Genomic DNA, 21,239 nt, shown 5'->3' with positions numbered 1-21,239 from the left:
TTAGCAGGATGGTCCTTAACCTCCACGTGTTTGAGGTCCTTCCAAACTTCTTGTTGTGATTTAGTTCTAATTTCAAGGCATTATGGTCCGAGAATATGCAGGGGACAATCCCAATCTTTTGGTATCGGTTCAGACCCGATTTGTGACCCAATATGTGGTCTATTCTGGAGAAAGTTCCATGTGCGCTTGAGAAGAATGTGTATTCAGTTGAGTTTGGATGTAAAGTTCTGTAGATATCTGTGAAATCCATCTGGTCCAGTGTATCATTTAAAGCTCTCGTTTCTTTGGAGATGTTGTGCTTAGAAGACCTATCGAGTATAGAAAGAGCTAGATTGAAGTCACCAAGTATAAGTGTATTATTATCTAAGTATTTCTTCACTTTGGTTAATAATTGATTTATATATTTGGCAGCTCCCACATTCGGATTATACATATTGAGGATTGTTAAGTCCTCTTGTTGAATAGATCCTTTAAGTATGATATAGTGTCCCTCTTCATCTCTCACTACAGTCTTTGGGGTAAATTTTAGTTTATCTGATATAAGGATGGCTACCCCTGCTTTCTTTTGAGGACCATTCGAATGGTAAATGGTTCTCCAACCTTTTATTTTCAGGCTGTAGGTGTCCTTCTGTCTAAAATGAGTCTCTTGTAGACAGCAAATAGATGGGTCCTGCTTTTTTATCCAGTCTGAAACCCTGCGCCTTTTGATGGGGTCATTAAGCCCGTTCACATTCAGAGTTACTATTGAAAGATATGAGTTTAGTGTCATCATGATATCTATTCAGTCTTTGTTTTTGTGGACTGTTCCACTGAACTTCTTCTTAAAGGGGAATTTTAAGAGCCCCCCTTAAAATTTCTTGCAGAGCTGGTTTGGAGGTCACATATTCTTTTAGTTGCTGCCTGTCTTGGAAGCTCTTTATCTCTCCTTCCATTTTGAATGAGAGCCTTGCTGGATAAAGTATTCTTGGTTGCATGTTCTTCTCATTTAGGACCCTGAATATATCCTGCCAGCCCTTTCTGGCCTGCCAGGTCTCTGTGGAGAGGTCTGCTGTTACCCTAATACTCCTCCCCATAAAAGTCAGGGATTTCTTGTCTCTTGCTGCTTTAAGGATCTTCTCCTTATCTTTGGAATTTGCAAGCTTCACAATTAAATGTCGAGGTGTTGAACGGTTTTTATTGATTTTAGGGGGGGATCTCTCTATTTCCTGGATCTGAATGCCTGTTTCCCTTACCAGATTAGGAAAGTTTTCAGCTAGAATTTGTTCAAATACATATTCTGGCCCTCTGTCCCTTTCGGTGCCCTCGGGAACCCCAATTAAACGTAGGTTTTTCTTCCTCAGGCTGTCGTTTATTTCCGTTAATCTATCTTCATGGTCTTTTAATTGTTTGTGTCTTTTTTCCTCAGTTTCCCTCTTTGCTATCAACTTGTCTTCTATGTCACTCACTCGTTCTTCCACCTCGTTAACCCTCGTCGTTAGGACTTCTAGTTTGGATTGCATCTCATTCAATTGATTTTTAATTTCTGCCTGATTAGCTCTAAATTCTGCAGTCATGAAGTCTCTTGAGTCCTTTATGCTTTTTTCTAGAGCCACCAGTAGCTGTATAATAGTGCTTCTGAATTGGCTTTCTGACATTGAATTGTAATCCAGATTTTGTAACTCTGTGGGAGAGAGGACTGTTTCTGATTCTTTCTTTTGAGGTGAGGTTTTCCTTCTAGTCATTTTGCTCAGTGCAGAGTGGCCAAAAGCAAATTGTATTGGGAAAAAGAGAAAAAGAGAGGAGAGAAAGAAGGAAAAAAAAGAGAAAGAGAAAAAAAAAGGGAAGAAAAAGAAAAAAAAACGAAAAAAAAAAGAAGAAAAAGAGAAAGAAAAAGAAAGGAGAAAAAAAGGGGGTGGGGGAAGGAAACAAATCAAAAAGCAAAACAAAACAAAAACAACAACAACAACAACAAAAAAAAAAAAAAAAAAAAGAACCACAGGGGAGTATCTTCTGATTCTGTGTTCTTTAAGTCCCTTGGCTTCTCCTGGAAGTTGTCAGTGTAGCTGATCTTCTGGGGGAGGGGCCTGTTGTGCTGATTTTCAGGTGTTAGCAGTTGGGGGAGCTGCTGTGCCCCTGCCTGGTGCAGGGCTCAGTGGGGGTTGTTTACCCCGTGAGGCCGCAGGAGGAACAGCCCCAGTGGCGGGGCAGCTCTGGAAACCTGGATTCAGCTCCGGCAGGAACTCCGTCTGCAGGGCCTGGAGGCTCCGGGCGGGGCCGCTGATCTGCTCAGCTGGGGCAGGAGCGTCCTCGCTGTCCTGGGCCCTCCCGGCCTCTGCCTGTCCCGGGGGAGGCGGGATCCTGGGCTGTGTCCCGGCGCCCTGTGCTCCGGAGCCTGCGCTGGTGGATTCGCGCTCCCGGGCCGCGCAACCCCCTCCGCGGAGCCGCCGCCCGAGCCCCTCCGAGCTGCTCCTGGAACCGCGCAGCCCCCTCCGCACGGAGCCTCTTCCTCTGCCCGAGCCCCTCCGAGCTGCTCCCGGGGCCCCGCAGCCCCCTCCGCGGAGCCGCCGCCCGAGCCCCTCCGAGCTGCTCCGGGTCCCGCCGTGCGCGCTGCAGCCCTTAGGGAGCTCGGCGCACTCTCCTGGGCGCGCAGTTGCTCTGTTCCTGTCCCGGGGAACCCGAGGGCATCCCCGCCCTCCTGGGTCCTGCTCCAACTCCCCGCGAGCCCCTTTCCGCCCGGGAAGGTCGGTGCAGCTCCTGCTCCTCCGGGACGGGGCTCTCCTGTCCTGGGGACACTCGCCCGGGCCTCAGCCCGGCTCCTCGCGGGGCCCCTCCCCCTTGGAGGCCTTTGTTCCTTTATTTCTCTTTTCCCGTCTTCCTACCTTGATAGATGCGCGAACTCTTCTCACTGTTGCATTCCAGCTGGTCTCTCTTTAAATCTCAGGCCGAATTAATAGATTTTCAGGATAATTTGAAGGTTTTCTAGGTAGTTTGGTGGAGACAGGTGATTTGGAGACCCTACTCTTCCGCCATCTTGCTCCTCCCCCCTAAGACATTTTTTTAAAGATTTTATTTATTTATTCACGAGAGACACTGAGAGAGAGGGAGAGAGAGAGAGAGAGAGACGCAGAGACACAGGCAGAGGGAGAAGCAGGCTCCATGCAGGGAGCCTGATGTGGGACTTGATCCCAGGTCTCCAGGATCAGGCCCTGGGCTGAAGGCAGCACTAAACTGCTGAGCTTCTAAGACATTTTTGACCAACATTTATCTATCGTGATATGCTGAGAAAGACTACTGGATGTGATTAGAAAGTGAGATGTATATAAAACAAACCATTACATGAAAATAGCTGAAGTCATGAGGGTTATGTAATTCAGAAAGTACTGTTGGTTTCTCTTGTCCGTAGCCTTATTCATATTTTACATTCATATGTAGCTCTGTCGTTTTCTAAATGAAAGGTTCATGTTTTGAAAGCCAATTCTGGCACTAGCGTTTCCTAAATCTTGTTTTGATGTATGGAAGCATAAGAAGAGGAAGCAGAAATTAGGAGTTGTAACACCTCTATAAAAAACTGGTATCAAGCCAAGTTTCTCAAAAGTTCTCCTACGAACTTTTTGTGCTTATGTGTGAAATGAATTATTGGTATGGAAGGCGAAAGATATTCAGCAGCAGTCACTCTGGTATCCAGACTGGAAAACATGGCTGTTTGGGCAGCCCCCTACCTTTTTCCCTCATGTATTCTGCCTTCCTTGCAAAGCATGCCACATCGTGAAAACCCAGGGGATATAAATCTGTTGTGAAGGCAGGAAAACTCCCACTGGCTGGGTGGATGTTTGCTTGCAGATAGAAAATTGATTGAGAAAAAATCTCCTTTACCGAGCGACTTTGCATCAAGGAGACTAGGTGATGCAGAACAAAAATATTGTATATTCATTGCCTGTGTTGGTACAAATGAAAGTGTCAAACTTATCTTTTGGCAATGTAAATTGACTCTACAGGCAAATAAACTGCAATAATATCAACAGGCCTCACATAAACTGAAGAAAATTGCCTTCCTAGAGTCATATATGCCAAGCCTGATTCAGAACATGGCACATTGCCTGGGCATTGTTTGTGCCTAGGTGTCCTCCACTCATAAAGGTTAGCTGCAGGTACACTTACAGCTATTCATCAGTATGGGACAGAGACAGGTAATGATGTAACAGGAAGCATGATTTATGGAGTAAGTCAAATAACTTAATTTTAGTGGGAAGCTAAGAAAAGAGGGCACTCTGAATTAATGTCTGATTAAGAGACAATTGCATAAAATTTGTTTTATGGAGGCCTTATAACTATAAAGCTTTCTGAAATATGCTGGTTGACATTCCCACCTAGGAGGCATATGGTGAAGGGTCTTGCAGGGCTTTCTGATTTCTGTCAGTGAGTCAATAATTTTGCCAATCACCCCTTTTATATAGATGCCCATCTAGGAACATGATACATATTGATTCACTTAAGACTTTATATGAGGTAGGACTTCCAATAAACCACCTTTTACAGTTGAGGACACTCTGGTAGGGAGAGTTAGAACTAGGGTACTTTATGGGCCCCTGGGTGGCTCGGTTGGTTAAGTGGCTGCCTTCAGCTCAGGTCATGAACTCAGGTCCTGTGTTAGGCTCTCTGCTCAATGGGAGCCTCCACTTCTCCCTCTCCTTCTGCCTCTCACCCTGCTCATGCGTGCTTGCTCTCTTTCTCTCTCTCAACTAAATAAATAAATTACTTTTTAAAAAAGAACTAGGTTACTTTAAACATAGAGCTTACATTCTTAACCACTTTGTCATGCTGCCCCAAAAGCACAGTATTGCTTAGATGCTGAATATTGCATGTTTTTGTTTATTTCTTCCTTGGTTTTCAGAACCAGTTCTCAAGTCATAATCAATCCCATATCACCCTTTAAATTGCCATTGCTTGGGGCACCTGGGTGGCTCAGTGGATTAAGCATCTGCCTTTGGTCAGGTCATGATCCTGGGGTCCTGGGATTGAGCCCCACATCAGGTTCTCTGCTCAGCCGGGATCCTGCTTCTCCCTCTGCCCGTCTCCCCAGCTCATGCTCTCTCTCTCTCAAATAAATAAATAAATAAAATTTAAATAAATAATTTCCATTGCTGTTTACTAACCAATTCTTGGACATTTTCATATGTTTCCAGAACAAATACAGAGTATTCTAATTGACTGGCCCATCTGTCTTCACTCTTCACCTGTGGTTCATTGTATACAGTGGTACCAGATTAATCTTTTTGTAGCACAATCTGATTGATGTGTCTATACCTCCGTTCCTTGCTCTAATATAAGAATCTTTTGGTCTAGCCAAACCCATATCCTAATTCTATCCTTGCATCTTGGTCAATTAGCGCATCTGTACTAATTTACTCCATTGAAATTCCTTCCTCTTCCCTACCTACCTACTGGAAACTAATATCCATATTTCAGTTCAAATTTTAAGGCTTCCTCAATCTCCATAAAGAACATCAACCTAAAGCAACTATCTCATTACCTACAACAAACGTTTGGTAACCATTCAAAGTAAGATCTAGTCTCTACTTTCACTTTGTAGGTAAAAGCTGAACTTGGAATTCATGACAGAGTTCTATGGTTGTAGAAGGTTTACATAATATTTAATTGAATATTACTTGGCCCCAAAATATTCTGTAAAATTTTTCCTTTTAATTAAATTCATTTATCTGGAAAAGAACAGAAAATTCAGATTAATTGACAATTAAATTATTTTGAGTCTTGTTAAAAGAAGAATTATTCTTTTACCCATCCAGAGCTTGATTCTCTACTGCATAAAAATTACTGAGTACTAGGAATCTGTTTTGTGTTTCACAGTATCCTGTGAAATTTAAAAACTTTAAATTACTAGCAGTAAATTCTCTATGTGCTATGAAAAATACCCATTACCTAAGAAGAATAGAACCTGGAAATATGAACACTTCCATATTTGAGAACGACCATAATCATGGGTATTTCAAAGTGTATGTTTTGAAGAGGGATGGGGAATTGAAGGATAAGAGATGGAGTAAATATATATATATATATATATATATATATATATATATATATATTATATACATATATAATCAACATTCATTTTCAACCTGTGCACATAGAAGGATTATTTGGCTTGCATATGTAGTCATAATTTATCAATCTTCATCTAATTATAAGCAAAGTATCCACAAATTTATAAGGCTGGCTTGTGTTTGACAATATAGAAATCAGGGCAGTATTTATGGTCTTAAGAATTTACCAGAAAATGTTTTGATCCTGGGAATAAGTAAGGTAACCTGATAAACATATGGGTGAGAGATCAGTACAATGAAACCCCATTTTCAGTGAAAAGTTGAAGTGTAATTGCAAAAGCTTTCTTTTAGGAGAAACTTTAACTTACAATAAACATGCAGTTAATAAACCTGAATTATATTATATAAAAGGTTATCATGGAAACCTTGACAGAATGAAATGTCACAAAAAGCACTACCATTATCTAATGTGGTCTTCATACCTGGTGACAAAAGAAATAATGATTAAAATTATAATCTCAAAATCATCTGTCATTCCCACAGGTTAGCAATTTTCCCATGTAGTAGAAAATGCCTGTAATAAGCAGATATGTCACATGTCAATTAAGGAAAAATAAAGATAAAAGTCTTCCGATAATACGCTGGAAAAAAATAACATGTTTTGATATTTTAGCATTACCAAAGTTCACGTTTCATTTCAGAACTGCCAGGAAAATAATAAAAAGTGCTGTGTGAAAAACATGGTCTTTAAATTCAATTTCCCACTGATGTGTTAATGAACTTGAAAAAAATCAAAGTATAATATGAAAAGGACAAGGCAAGTTACAAATAGGGCAAGACGTTTTTAATAGCATACTTCAATAAAAGTAGACATTACTCTTAATATTTTCATTATTGAAATTTTTATAAAGACATTTTCAATTAACAGTATATCTGTTTTTTCTGTCCACTATATTCTTAGAACTTAAAAAAATTTACTCAGAGCCTAAATAGAGCTAACAGTAATTGATAAGAAGAGACTTTTCCTGGATGAATAGAAATCTCATGCAGGTATTCCTTCCTTTGTGTAATAAATATGCAACTAAAAGCATAGAAGTTTTTATTTTTATTATTTCCCACTTCAAAAAAAGCAAGAGAGGAGCACCTGGCTGGCTCAGTTGGTGGAGCATGTGACTCCTGATCTCGGGGTTGTGAGTTTGAGCCTCACGTTGGGTGTAGAGATTACTTAAAAAAATAAATAAATGGAATTTAAATAAAAACTTGGAAGAAAAAAGATAAATAAATAAACATTTTAAAGCAAGAGGAAGTACATACATTGTAAATTGTTTGCTAAGGCAAATAATCACATTGGGATCCTTTTTTTTCTTGTCAGTTCAGATTTTCATATAAAACAATATCCCTTAACAAATTAAAGGTATTTTGTTGGGCAGCCCGGGTGGCTCAGCGGTTTAGCGCCACTGTCAGCTCAGGGCATGATCCTGGAGACTGGGGATGGAGTCCCACATCAGGCTCTCTGCATGGAGACTGCTTCTCCCTCTGCCTGTGTCTGTGTCTCTCATGAATAAATAAATAAAATCTTAAAAAAAAAAAAGCGTTTTGTGGAGAGAAATTTGCCAGAAATTTTATCATCAAAATTCAAAAAATATGGGAAATACAGAGATTCATAGAATATTTTCTGGGAAGGATGAAAACATAGGCATTGTACTTTTTAATTTAATTATTGAATCAGCAACATGTTTCTACTTAATTTCACTGCCTCAACTGGTGGTTGCCAGAGAGAAGGTGGGGAGAGGTTATGATGAGATAGGTGAAGGGGATTAAGAGGTACAAACTTATAAAATAAATAAGCCATGGGTAAAGGTGCACCTGGGTGGCTCAGTGGTTGAGTGTCTGCCTTTGGCTCAGGTCGTGATGCTGGGGTCCTGGGATCGAGTCTCACATCAGGCTCCCCACAGGGAGCCTATCTCCTCTCTGCCTATGTCTCTGCCTCTCTCTTTCTGTGTCCCTCATGAATAAATAAAATCTTTAGAAAATAAGCCATGGAGATAAGAAGTCTAGCATAAGAGCTCTGCCACCATGATCACCACTGCTGTATGCACAGCAACCATGCTGCTCCATTGTCTACTTCCCTGTTCACAGCTGCGTGCATGCTGCTGGCTGGTCAGGGCCAGAGCTGGAAGGAGAAGGTGGTGACCATGGAGACCTGGCTGCAGGGCTCACTCAAGGCCTCCTGTCTGTATAGGTAACTGCCCACGTTCCAGGATGGAGACCTTACCCTGTACCAGTCCAATGCCATCCTGTGACACTCGGGCCACTCACTTGGTCTGTCGGGGAAAGACCAGTGGGAGGTGGCCCTGGTGGACATGGTGAATGCTGTCATGGATGATATCCACTGCAAGTACCTCATCCTCATCTACACCAACGAGGAGTCAGACAATTAGGAGTATTTGAAGGCACTCCTGGGCACCTGAAGCCTTTTGAGACTACTGTCACGGAACCAAGGGGAAGCCTTCATTGTGGGCAACAGGATCTCTTTCACACACTTCAACCTGCCAGACTTGTTGCTGACTCACCAAGTCCTGGTCCTCAGCTGCCTGGACTCCTTCCCCCTGCTCTGGCCTACCTCAATGCCTCAGGGCCCAGCCCAAACTCAAAGCCTTCCTGACCTCCTCCAAGCACATGAACCTTCTCATCCATGGCAATGGAAACTAATGAGGGGTGTGGGACCCTCAGCAGAAAGCAGGGGTTGCCTGCCTTCCTTTCCCCAGGACCAATAAAACTTCCAAGCGAGAAGGAAAAAAAAAAGTATAGCATAGGAAATATAGTCAATGATATTGTAATAATGTATTGTCACAGATGGCAACTACACTTACGGTGAGCATATTTCATAATGTACATAATTCTCGAATCACTATGGTTGTACACCTAAAACTACTATAGTATTGTATGTCAACTATATTTCAATAAAAAAATCATCTCTAAAAAAAGAATTAAACTGCCTCATGACAATTTGTTTCAACCTAGGAAGCTACTTTTCACTCTATTTTTTAAATATTTTATATATTTATTCATGAGAGACATGCAGAGAGAGAGGCAGAGACACAGGCAGAGGGAGAAGCAGGCTCCACGCAGGGAGCCCGATATGGAACTCGATCCCGGGACCGCGGGATCATGCCCTGAGCCAAAGCCAGACGCCCAACCGCTGAGCCACCCAGGTGTCCCCACTCTATTTTTAATTAGAAAGCAAACTTCTCCTCGTAATACTTCTTTATACGGTAGCCATTTGCTTACTGTTATTGGACATTTAAATTCTTTTTTGCTTAAGCTTCTTATTTACTCCTTTACAGGTTGTTGATACCATAATGGGAAAGTTTTTACTAGGTGCTAACTCAGCAGGAATACTTCAAAAACCGTTCTAAAATATCTTGAACATGGGTAAAGTGGGGAGGGAGGGTTTATCAAAAAAGCGTATGGAGTTTTAAAGTGAGCTTATAAAACAGATTAAAACAGTCAGAACTTGCAACAGTGGAAATTAATTAGTTTCAGATTTAAGGAAAAAATTTGTAAGAAAGTGTGAAAGGACTCAAATAGGAACTTAGTAAGAGTGACCTACATTTCCATACATAAATCAAGTTGTATTCAAATATTTATTTTGAAAATTTCATACAATTACCAACTATTAATCTAAAATTAGGTTTTATTACATATATAAAGTATCCGGATCATGAGTTGCAAAGTCGTACCACAAGATAGTCAGATCACATCTGCAGTATCATATGCAATTTTTTTGCATCATATTTTAAAAACAAGAATTTCCAGAAGCAGGCAACCAAGATTGTGAGTAGACTGAAATTCTACAATGTTTAGTGTGAGGAAAAGAAACTTAGGGGACACTTGATGCCCATTTTCAAATAACTTTACTACAATATAAGAGAAGGAATATGCTTATTCTGTGAAGCTCCAGAGGCTAGTATTAAGTGAAATGACAACTCAGTGTGAGCAAACATCTTATGAAAGTCAAAACAAATGGGCTGCCTCCTGAGGTAGCCAGCAAGTCACCACTGACCACAATCTAGCACAGACTATAAAGACAATTCATCAGAGATGCAACACTCCAGTGAGATTAATGATGTGGTTTTTGTTTTAAATAGGAAAATTCATCAGACTACCTATAGGATTGCTACAGAAGGGACCAAATTACCCTATATGGTTAATTGACCTATCAAAATTTCAAATTCCCTTCCTACTATCAGAGTAACAAGTCCATTTTATGAAAATAAGCATAAGTAATTTGCAAAATGACTCCATGAATCACTCCCCCCCCCAATTTTATTATAATTCTTATTTGGTAAAATCTGACTTTTTTCAGATTAATTTTTCTTAGGCCATAGGCCACTGGTTCATGAAACTATATAATTTAGTTATATTAGCTTTATATTAAGAAAAAATTTTTAAAGAAAGTTATAATGGTTGAGATTATACAATGGGAAAAAGACAGTCTCTTCAATAGTGTTGGGAAACTGGACAGCCACATGCAAAAGAATGAAACTGGACTCCTACCTGATACTACTGACAAACATCAATTCAAAATGTATTAAAGACTAGAATGTAAGACCTGGAACCATAAAACTCTTAGAAGAAATCATAGGGGTAAGCTCCTTCACATTGGTCTTATTTTTTGTTTGTTTGTTTTTTTGAGATTATATTTATTTATTCCTGAGAGACACAGAGAGAGAAGCAGAGACACAGGCAGAAGGAGAAGCAGGCTCTCTGTGGGGAACCCGATGTGGGACTTGATCCTAGGACTCCAAGATCATGCCCTGAGCTAAAGTCAGATGCTCAACCACTGAGCCATCAAAGCATCCTCACATTGGTCTTGACAATGAGTTTCTGGATTTAAAACCAAATCCAAATTTTTTGTTGCAAAGGCAACAAAAGCAAAAGCAAACATGGAGTACTACATCAAATTAAAAAGCTTCTACACAGCAAAAGAAACCATCAACAAAATGAAAAGTTGACCTTGAAATGGGAAAAAATATTTGTAAACCATATATCCAATAAGGGGTTAGTATTCAAAATATACAAGGAGCTCACATAACTCAATGGCAAAAATAAAAATTAAAAAAATCCAATTAACAAATGGGCAAAGGACTTGAATAGACATTTTTCCCAAGAAGACATTCAAATAACCTACAGGTACACGAAAAGGTGCCCCACATCACTCATCATAAGGGAAATGCAGATCAAAACCACAATGAGCTACCACCTTCGCATGTTAGGGTGCCTAGTATCATCAAAAAGATAAGAGATACCAAGTGCTGGTAAGGATGTGAAGACAAGACAACCTCTGTACACTACTGATGGAAATGGAAACTGGTACAACTATTATGGAAAACAGTATGGAGCTTCCTAAAACAGTTAAAAATAGAACCACCACATGATAAAACAATTTCACTTTTGAGTACATATCTAAAGGAAACAAAACCACCTCAAAGCGATATCTGTATTCCGTGTTCATTGCAGCATTATTCATACTAGCCAAGGTATGGAAACAACCTATGTGTGTTTGTCAGCACATGAATGGATCAAGAAAATGGGGGGGAGGGTGGTGCATGTGTGCACACATGTGTGTGTGAGAGAGAGATGGAGTATTATTCAGCCTTTAAAAAGAAGAAAATTCGTCATTTGCAGCAACATGGATTAACCTGGAAAGTATTATGTTAAATGAAATAAGCCTGACATAGAAAAACAAATATTGCATATATGGAATCTTAGAAAGATGGAAGGATGGAAGGAAGGAAAGAAAGAAAGAAAGAAAGGAAGGGATGAAAGGAGGGAGGGAGAAAGAGAGGAAGGAAGGAAAACAAGGTAGGAAAGAAAAAATGAAAGGAAGGAAAAGCCTGAGAAAGTCAAACTCAGAAATAGATGCTGAGGGGAGTGGGGGAATAGGAGAGGCCAGTAAAATGCTACAGACTTTCAGTTTTAACATGAACAGGTCTGAAAATATAACATATAAAATGTTTACTATAGTTGATAATACTATATAATTGAAATTTGCTAAGAGAGTGGGACTTAAGTTGTTTTACCACATAAAAGTAAATATGTGAAGTTATGAATGTGTTAAGTAATTCAATGGTGGGAAACCTTTTTCAATGTATTCATATAGCAAATCATCATGTTGTACTCTTTTAATGTATTACAATTTTATTTGTCAAACATATCTCAATAAAGCTGAAAAATATTAAATAATATAATTCAAAATTGAAATGTGTAGAGTAGTAAGAAACTTTAATTCTTTGTCTTCAAACATTCTAAGATGTTCTTGACTTAGAATTTTTGACAAGTTCTTCCAGAAAAGATCATTGCATAGCTTGCTGGACATAGACTAGCGAGTCATGTCTAAAACCAGAGCCAAGCAAGCACTGCATGGGAGAAACTAGCCCGATTTACAGCTTTACCTCAGAAAGTTTCACTACAATGGGGTCAATTTTTTCTTCAAGTTGATAATTTGCAGAAGGGTAAATACTAACATACAACTTAAAGTTTTGAAACTGTATGGGCCCAGAGTTGATGTATTTTAGCTCCCTCCTACTCTTGGACAAATTCTACTTGATGGATAATAATAGTCATAAGCATTTTAAACTTCAGCTATGTGGTAGATCTACCAAGATACTGGAAACACAAATATGACCTATATATTGACTGTCACTATGCCCCATGCAGTTCAGTCTAGTGATAGAGACAAACAAGTGCTAATGGCAATATGATGCAGTATGTACTGTAATAGAGGCAGTTAGCATGTAAGCATAAAACAGGAGTGAGGCAAGTTGGTTACCCAAGAGATTATATTGGAAAATGGTTAGGCAGGCAGACAAAGAAGAAGATCTAGACAGAAGGAATAAGCTATAAACAAGCAGACCCCTTGAAAGAAAATGAGTTGTTCCTACTGGGTGAGTGAATTTTATACAGAGAAGGGTGAGAGATGGGGCCAGAGATATTGTCAAAGGCTAGATCAAGAAGGGAATTTTTAAACTCATAATAATGATTTTTAACTTTATCCTATACATGCAAGTGGGAGCTACTGCCAGACTTTAAGCAGCAAAAAGACAAAAAAAAAAATTCCTATACTGGAAAAGTCACCTTGGAAGCAATGTGGAGAACCACCTTTAGGAGGTAAGAGTGAAGAAGGAAAAGTTCTCAGAAACTTATGTGGTAATATTCTAGGCGAAATATACCATGTTAGGGGCACCTGGGTAGCTCAGTCAGTTGGGTGTCTGGATTCAGCTCAGGTCATGATCTCGGAGTCTTGGGATTGAGCCCCACATCAGGCTCCATGCTCAGCAGGGAGTCTGTTGCTCCCTCCCCCTGGGCCCCTCCCTCTCACTCGCGCATGCTGGCTCTCTCTCTCTCTCTCTCTCTCAAATAAATAAATAAAATCTTTTTTAAAAAGAGGGAGAAATATACCATGCTACTAAAGTGAAGCAGTGGCACTAGAGATGAAGAAGAAGGGACTGATTTGATATGTTTCTGAAAGCATATGAGAGTTCATGAAACAAGTGAAAATTTGGGATGAGGGAAAGGATGATGGGACAATGTCACACGTGACTCACCTTTCTCTCTGAGGCTATTGGGTTTGTGGAAAAAAACATCAACACAAGATGAACAACTGATCTGAGAATATTACAAATAATTTTGATTTTGAAAAGCCTTTTTGGGTTTTGAGGTGCCTATAAGACATGCATGTATTTTGGTGAGTGTCCAGTAGGAAGTTTGGGTTATAGACCTGGAACTGGACATTCCTTTCTCAAAATGGCTTCTTAACTACGTAGTGTTGGTGCATTCAAAGAGCTGTATAGGTTAATGTATTTGCTGTCCTGAATTACACTTCCCATTTCTGATGATGACACACTGCAATTAAGCAAGATATTTATTATAAGAAAATGTGCATAGAATTATAGGACTGAAAAAAACTTCAGAAATTATTACACTCTTCTTTTTGTTTTGAATTGATAACTGCACCAAATGCATTCCCAGAAACACCATTGACTTCTTTAAAATCTCTGGCATAGATGACTAACAACTCCCTTGGTAATGTTGTCTAGCATCTTACTAAGCTGATAGGAGGATTTCACTAATGCTAGTCTACATCCTTCATGCTGCAAGTGTTGTTCTTTCTTGTCTTATCCTTAGTGGAAATGGAGAACAGCTGTTTAATGCTAATGGAAAAATCAGCAAATTTAAAATTGTTGAATACACACTTTAGATTTTAACTGAATTATGAACTTAGCAATATTTATGAATTTAAAGCATGAAAATATAAACTAGATTCCTCATGATATTTTTCCAACTGCATGGAAGTGTGATAAAACAGTGTTCAGAATTCTCAAACTAAAAGCTCAAAGCACTGCCCTTGAAACGATGTTCTTTGAATCCTAAAGTGATTAAATATTTTCGGATAAAGTATCTGAAAGTATTTTTAAGCCACACAGACCTCAAATGAAATGAGTAGTACTAAAAAATGAAAATAAATCACTATTTGTATTCCTTATTGCAACATCAGCCACCCACAATCTTTAGAACCTCCGATATTGTATCCACCTAGACAATTTATCAGTGCTGGAGGTTTAAATGTGTTTTAAATGAAATATTAATAAATTATAATCATTTTATATGATTCCAAAGGGTGAACATAATCATTTTTTGCAGTCTTAAAGGTCATATTTATTTGTGCTTGCTCATCCTCACACCCACTGATTTCAAGAATAGGTAATAAAAGAAAATCGGAATACAAGAGAAAAATGATTTCTTGACTTAAATATTATTCATTCCCTGTTGCTACCCCTGACTAACTGAGTCTCAGTAAAAACATTCACCATCTTCTTGAACATCTCTAGCAGGTTTTTTCCTATGAAAACACAGCTGTTTGGTCATTGTGAGTTAAAGTTGGCCACTTCGAACCTCTTAACCTATTTAAACTCCAAAGGGGGAAATGGATAAGAGAACATAAATCTTATGGGTAATCTATTTCAAAAGTAGTAGTTTTGTTTATTTTAAAATGTAAGTGATCTTTACAGTGTTGTAAATGGGCTGAACTATAATGCAGATGGTGAATAAAGGAAAAATGCTTTTCTTGAAAATGCTCCATGAACCAAAAGGCCACATGGACCTCAGACACATACCCCCACCAATATAAAAAACAAAATGTGTGGGATGGACTTATTTGCCATATGAACTTATTTCCTAAGTCTGTGGAGACAACAGAGGAGTCATAAACAAAACCAGAAAAATGTATCAAAGAAACACATGTTAAAAAAAATAAAATAAAAATTTATTTTAAAAAAGAAAGAAACACATGACCATGGCAAGAATACCTAAAACTTTACATGACTCTACATTTCTAGGACTCCTCAAATGACCTCTATCAAGTCTGTTGCTTTAAAAGTGTCTAAGAACCTGATCTTAGAATAAAATGCACCTGCATTTATAATCTTGATTCTACAGTATACTTCCTGGGTGATCTTAGTCAAGTCATAAACTTTAATCTTTGGTTTTCTCATCTCTAAAAGGATACTAATGCATACTTTGTAGGGTCATGTGCTGTCTAAATGCTACAATGTATGTAAAAATGCCTGGAACATAATGCTAAATTACTACAGTAATTATTATGACTTCATTGTTATTTTATCAGTCACAGAGATTAGTTTAGTGTTATGGCTTATTTAGTACAGTTTCTACTGTTTCATTATGATTGTATTTTTCTTGACTACACTAGTCACACATCTGAAGTACTCCCACATTAACCCATGCATAAATGCTTATATACTAATATAATGTCTTAGTAGCACATCCATATATATCTGCTAATATTATTCTCTTTAGAGAATATTTCCCGTGTAAACTAAGAAAAAGATTTCTGGGGGCGCCTGGGTGACTCAGTCGGTTAAGCATCTGCCTTCGGCTCAGGACATGACCTCAGGGTCCTGGGGTCGAGCCCCGCATCAGGAGCTTGCTTCTCCCTCTCCCTCTGCCTGCCGCTCCCCCTGCTTGTGCTCTCTCTCTCTCTCTCTCAAATAAGTAAATAAAATTAAAAAAAAAAAGATTTCTGAATTCTGCATCACACTTAGCAATGACCAAACTATCACAGCTCATAGTACTTACTATTATGAAAGGAATAATGATTAACTGGATCTTTGAACCATTTTCTGAACCGTCCTACAAATTGTGATACTTGTTAAAGACTGACAGCCTGTGTCTCCTGCTTCTATTCAGTATATCAAACTGATATTGATGAAATTAGTTCAGTGTCATTCCAGAAGAAACAGACAGGAATGACAAATCACAAGTGGGACTAGATGCAAATTATTGATTAAAGCAACAGGTCACCTTATACTACATTCGATAAAGCATTAGTGCTGTGGAATGCTCCAAATTCCTATTTATCACCTGATACACACTACATTCCTATGCACCAGAGGACAAATCCTGCATGTATAGATCTCTGTGTGCGCGCCCGCACACACACACACACACACGCTCATGCACAATGGAATATTACTCAGCCATGAAAAAGAATGAAATCTTGCTATTTGCAGCAACATGGATGGAACTAGAGATCCTTACGCTAAGTGAAATAAGTCAAAGACAAATATCATGTGAGTTCACTCACAAGAGGAATTTAAGAAACACATCTGAATGGAATGATAAGTGGAAGACCACAAACATGGTGGAGAGAAAGAAAGGCAAACCAAGAAACAGATTCAACTACAGAAAACAAACTGATGGTTACCAGAGGGGAAGTGGGTGAGGGGTGCATTAAATCAGTAATGGGGATTAAGGAGTGCACTTCTGATGAGCACTGGGTGATGTATGGAATTGCTGAATCACTAAATTCTACACCTGAAATTAATATTATACTGTATGTTAACTCACTGGAATTTAAATAAAAACTTAAGATATTTTTAAAAAGGACAACTCCTGCAATATTGAATATTCTTAAAGATTGTACTATTCTAGAATTTAGTATTTTTTACGGTACATACTGAAAATGTTATCATTTACTAGTAAGGAATGCCAAGTGTGTCCATCACCATTTGAATAGCTTGTAGGGGATTTGTGATTTCTTCCATGTTATCTCTTCTCAAAACCCAATCTGGTTTAAGTCTTGAAACTATTCTGGTTCTTACAGGTGTTTCTGGAATAAAGGGAGTACTTATAGAAGAATTCATCTTTTGTTTATAAAGTGTTCTTTCAGTGTTCATTTTATGTTTACGAGCTGTAAGCTTGTAGAGACTATAAATACGGTCAACAACTTTAGACTTACTTCGAACACTAGAGGCCTTATTCGTTGTCTTCAATAAAACAGCTAACAAACAACAGGTTTTTGTAAAAATGCTTCCACCCTTGTCTGCAACTTTGTCACCAGGTTTTTCTTGGTACATTTGCAAAAGGTCCAGCAGTGTATCTATGCAGTTTTCTGCATCAGAAACTGCTGCAGTAGTTTTCTCACTACTCGATAATTTAGGCAATATGATGTTGCTAGTTATAGCTCAATTTTCTAAGGTGAATATCAGTATAACAAAGAAGAAATGAGCACTAAAATAAACTATCTTTATGAAAGCTTCCAAAATTCATGTCATCTGCAAGTGACATTTTCAAATTCAGAAACAAGAATTAGATAGTGGGGATGGTTTCAAAACTGAATATTTTTTTAAAAAAACCACTGGATCATATACTTAAAAGGGGGTGAATTTTATTATTTGTGAATTATATTTCAATAAAGCTGTAAATAAAAATTTTAGAAACCATGTTTGAGAATAATAGAAAAAAATCCCATTTGAATATCCCCCAAGGGAGAAATAATGGAGTACTCGTTTCAAAAGAAATTAAAATTGTCAGCTTTTTTACTAATTTAAAGATAAGGATTATTTCAATAAACTTTTCAAGCACATTATAGACATTTTACATGTGGGCATTTTTTTTAAGTAAAATCTTGATGGATTACAAATGATTTAGGCCTAATTGTTAGTATCTTCAAAATTACAAAAAATAGGAAGACCAGCTGCTTCAGTTTCCTTCCCTGTCATCATTTGGAGGGCAAGAGGAGTGCAAAGGAGAGGGGAAATAGGAGAAAATAGTGAGTCAAACTTTTATTAACCAAGAACAAATTAACATTGCCCCAGGTGGTCTCCAGAGCTCTTATTACTTACCTTCTTCTTGCTAAGTTTAAATCTGGAGCTGGGGGAAAAAAAGACAGAAAATGCATAAATCACCCTCAAAGGACAATGTGGAAACAAAGAGGCCATGATGCTTAAGATAGGTAGTGGTGAATGGAATGATAAGTGGAAGACCTCATCAACAGAAACCACTTCCAATTTAAACTGAAATTTCTACTTCCTGAAAATCAATCTCAAGTTAAGACTATGTGAACAGTCATCCATTTTCAAACTTGAAAATATAGCAAAGATACTGAAGTTTTGTCGTCCCTCCTTAGAGGTTTTTATTTATTTTTTTATTTTTTTATTTATTTTTTTTTCCTTAGAGGTTTTTAAATGTGATTGGCACTATCTATCTGGACACAGAAAAGAACCCACATCTTCCGTTAAATTATAAGAGTTATACATCTGAAGTTGCTTATATTTAACATCCAATTGATTCTCCACCAAATGTGGTCAGCTTTGACTTCTGCCCTGGTTATTGGATGGAGACTTTATCTTAGGTTATCAGGAATACCAAGTTTTTAGAGCTTTTGGTTGGAAAAACTGCCATATGTTGTTTTTTTTTTTTTTTTTTTTTTTCCCCTGTCATTTTCTGGTGAATATTCTAGAGCTGAGAATTTTCACTGAATCTTATAGGTGTTGCTCATATTAAGGCAAAAACCCCCCACAACCCTTAATGAATGTCTGATTCTTCTGAGAAAGACCTTACAGAGGTACAAACCTTTTGCTGTACCAGACTTTATTAGCCTCTTTGTATGGAAATATAATGTTAATGTAAGGTTAGGTTCTCATCTAGGTTGATTGCAATGTCTTAAATATACTTTCTTCCAATAACTTCCAATATTAAATTTGCAAAATTAATTGTGCTTTTCATGCACTAGTGAATAGAACACAAATGAGACATTGCTACTGCTTTTTGTGGAGTTTGACTTGAAGAAACAAAGGGACATGTAAGTGTATAATTAGCTATAAATGAGGAGCAGACAAATCATTTGTATCAGTTAATAGATTCTGCTCAGGAGAATGTTGTCAAGTCTAACAGCTCTAACTTGAAAATTATTTTCAAAAACAAACACAAAAAATCATAAAACTTTCACTGTTCAAATGATAAGAAGGCTCCAGCAAGGTCTTCTATTACTAAGAATTATTGCACTTATGCAATATTTCACAATCTAATTCCCAGTGTAGTAAGAAACATTATGAAGCCAGTAGAGCCAAGGTCTACACCAGTAGTCATTAGTACAACTGTCAGAACAAAAGCCAAAAAAAAAAAAAAAAAAAAAGGAAAAGTTTTTCAATAATCTATCATTTTTCACTTTAACAACTTTTCAGGCTCCTGAGTCTTTACAAAAAAGTAAGAGATTGCATTTCATCTATAATAAGGGTGGGTCTACTTTGATTTGCATTTTAATCTAGTACCTGATCAAACTGTTCCTCTGTAATAGTTTTTTGTACCACATGGTATATATTTTGGCATCCTTAGATAAGCAGTCAGAACTCAGACTTTGCAACAAAGTAAGAAGTCAAGTTCTTAAAATTTAAGAGCAGAGATGATTGAATTGTAATACACTATCTGAAATAACAGAGAGGACTTTCTCAGAGAAAATGTCTCTTTAATAAATCCAATATTGTACTTTAAACCTCTTTTCCATTCTAAATATAACCAGTAGACAACCAGCATAATCAAGATTAAAATTGCAGGTCAGTTTGTATATTAATTTTGGATTTGGTCATTAAATCACCCAGTGCTCATTTTTTCCTAAAGTAAAGCTTTCTTAATTAACTTTATTAATTAGCTTTGTGAGAGATTATATACATAGTATTGGTTCTTCCACACATTTGTAAACCATATGCAACAACATAATTTTTTAGACTCTCGAATTTGAAGGATTTCTAGCCATGGTTACACTGTGAAAGTTATAAATATTTCAGATTACACAGCATGCGAGTGAATGCTGAGTAGGGCTCAGCATTTCTAATTTATATTATTAATCCATCTATTCTTCCGGAAAGGGGGAGGTGAGGAGATATTCTTGTTTCAGTTTTATTATACTAACACCATTAATAGCCAGATTAGTGATATGTAGTTCTGTGAAAATATAATTTATCTTCAATTTTTGAAATATTGCCCTAAATGTCATCTTTGTTGACTATAAGTTACCAGGAAAATTTACCAGGAATATTTGGGTTTCTACCAGAGTAGACATATGGAAGGTAGAACAAATGGGAGAAAACTCTTGCCTACTACTCTGAGATAAATTATCACTCAGTAAATTACCTAAGTAAGGCACTTTTCTTGTTGTTCTACCAGTGTGTTTGTGCTTTCACTTGATTTGACAAAATATTAAGATCATAAACCATTAATCACCAGACATAGCTGTTAAGGACTTTGTAATATTTCCCCAAATTCAAAAAAATGTTGCATAGATTCTTAAGGCAATATCAAAAGAGATGTTAAAAACTATTTTGACGAATTATAAGATCATTGAAATAAGTATCTAGTGTTTGAAACCACCTTTTTAGTTGCATATGTCCCATTGGGATTGCTTTTTTCTCTGAGAGGTGGAATTGCAAATGACTGTTGGGATTTTTAAATATCACGTTACTTGATCACAAATTAAAAAAAACAAAACAAAAAAAACAAAAACTGGACAACCCCAGTGGCTCAGTGGTTTAGCGCCACCTTCAGCCCAGGGTGTGATCCGGGAGACCCAGACTTGAGTCCCACATTGGCTCCCTGCATGGAGCCTGCTTCTCCCTCTGCCTATGTCTCTGCCTCTCTCTCTCTCTCTCTCTCTCTCTGTCTCTCGTGAATAAATAAATCTTAAAAAAAAAAAAAACCTCTCAACAAGGTAAGACTGCTGATATAATCTAGCCATAATCATTTGTAATCAAACCAGACAATAGAGATTTTCCTTCCCACTGTGTCACTTGGCTTGAAATGATATGATGATCAGTACTTCTCTACTTCCCTTCTTTAACTTTT

General features: G+C 37.8%; 1 non-coding gene and 1 pseudogene across 1 annotated transcript; both read left to right on the top strand.

Annotated features, from left to right (window-relative positions):
• The first annotated feature begins 7,180 nt into the window (after positions 1–7,180).
• Positions 7,181–7,253, top strand: TRNAR-CCU (transfer RNA arginine (anticodon CCU)). The gene has a single exon. It is a non-coding gene; the product is annotated as a tRNA-Arg (tRNA).
• Positions 7,254–8,185: 932 nt separating this feature from the next.
• LOC144308838 (glutathione S-transferase P pseudogene) lies at positions 8,186–8,750 on the top strand (annotated as a pseudogene).
• Positions 8,751–21,239: the final 12,489 nt, after the last annotated feature.

This window comes from Canis aureus, chromosome X (assembly GCF_053574225.1).
Source record: "Canis aureus isolate CA01 chromosome X, VMU_Caureus_v.1.0, whole genome shotgun sequence".
Classification (NCBI taxonomy): Eukaryota; Metazoa; Chordata; class Mammalia; order Carnivora; family Canidae; genus Canis; species Canis aureus.
The sequence above is the reverse complement of the archived record's forward strand: the minus strand, read 5'-3'. Positions and strand labels throughout refer to the sequence as shown.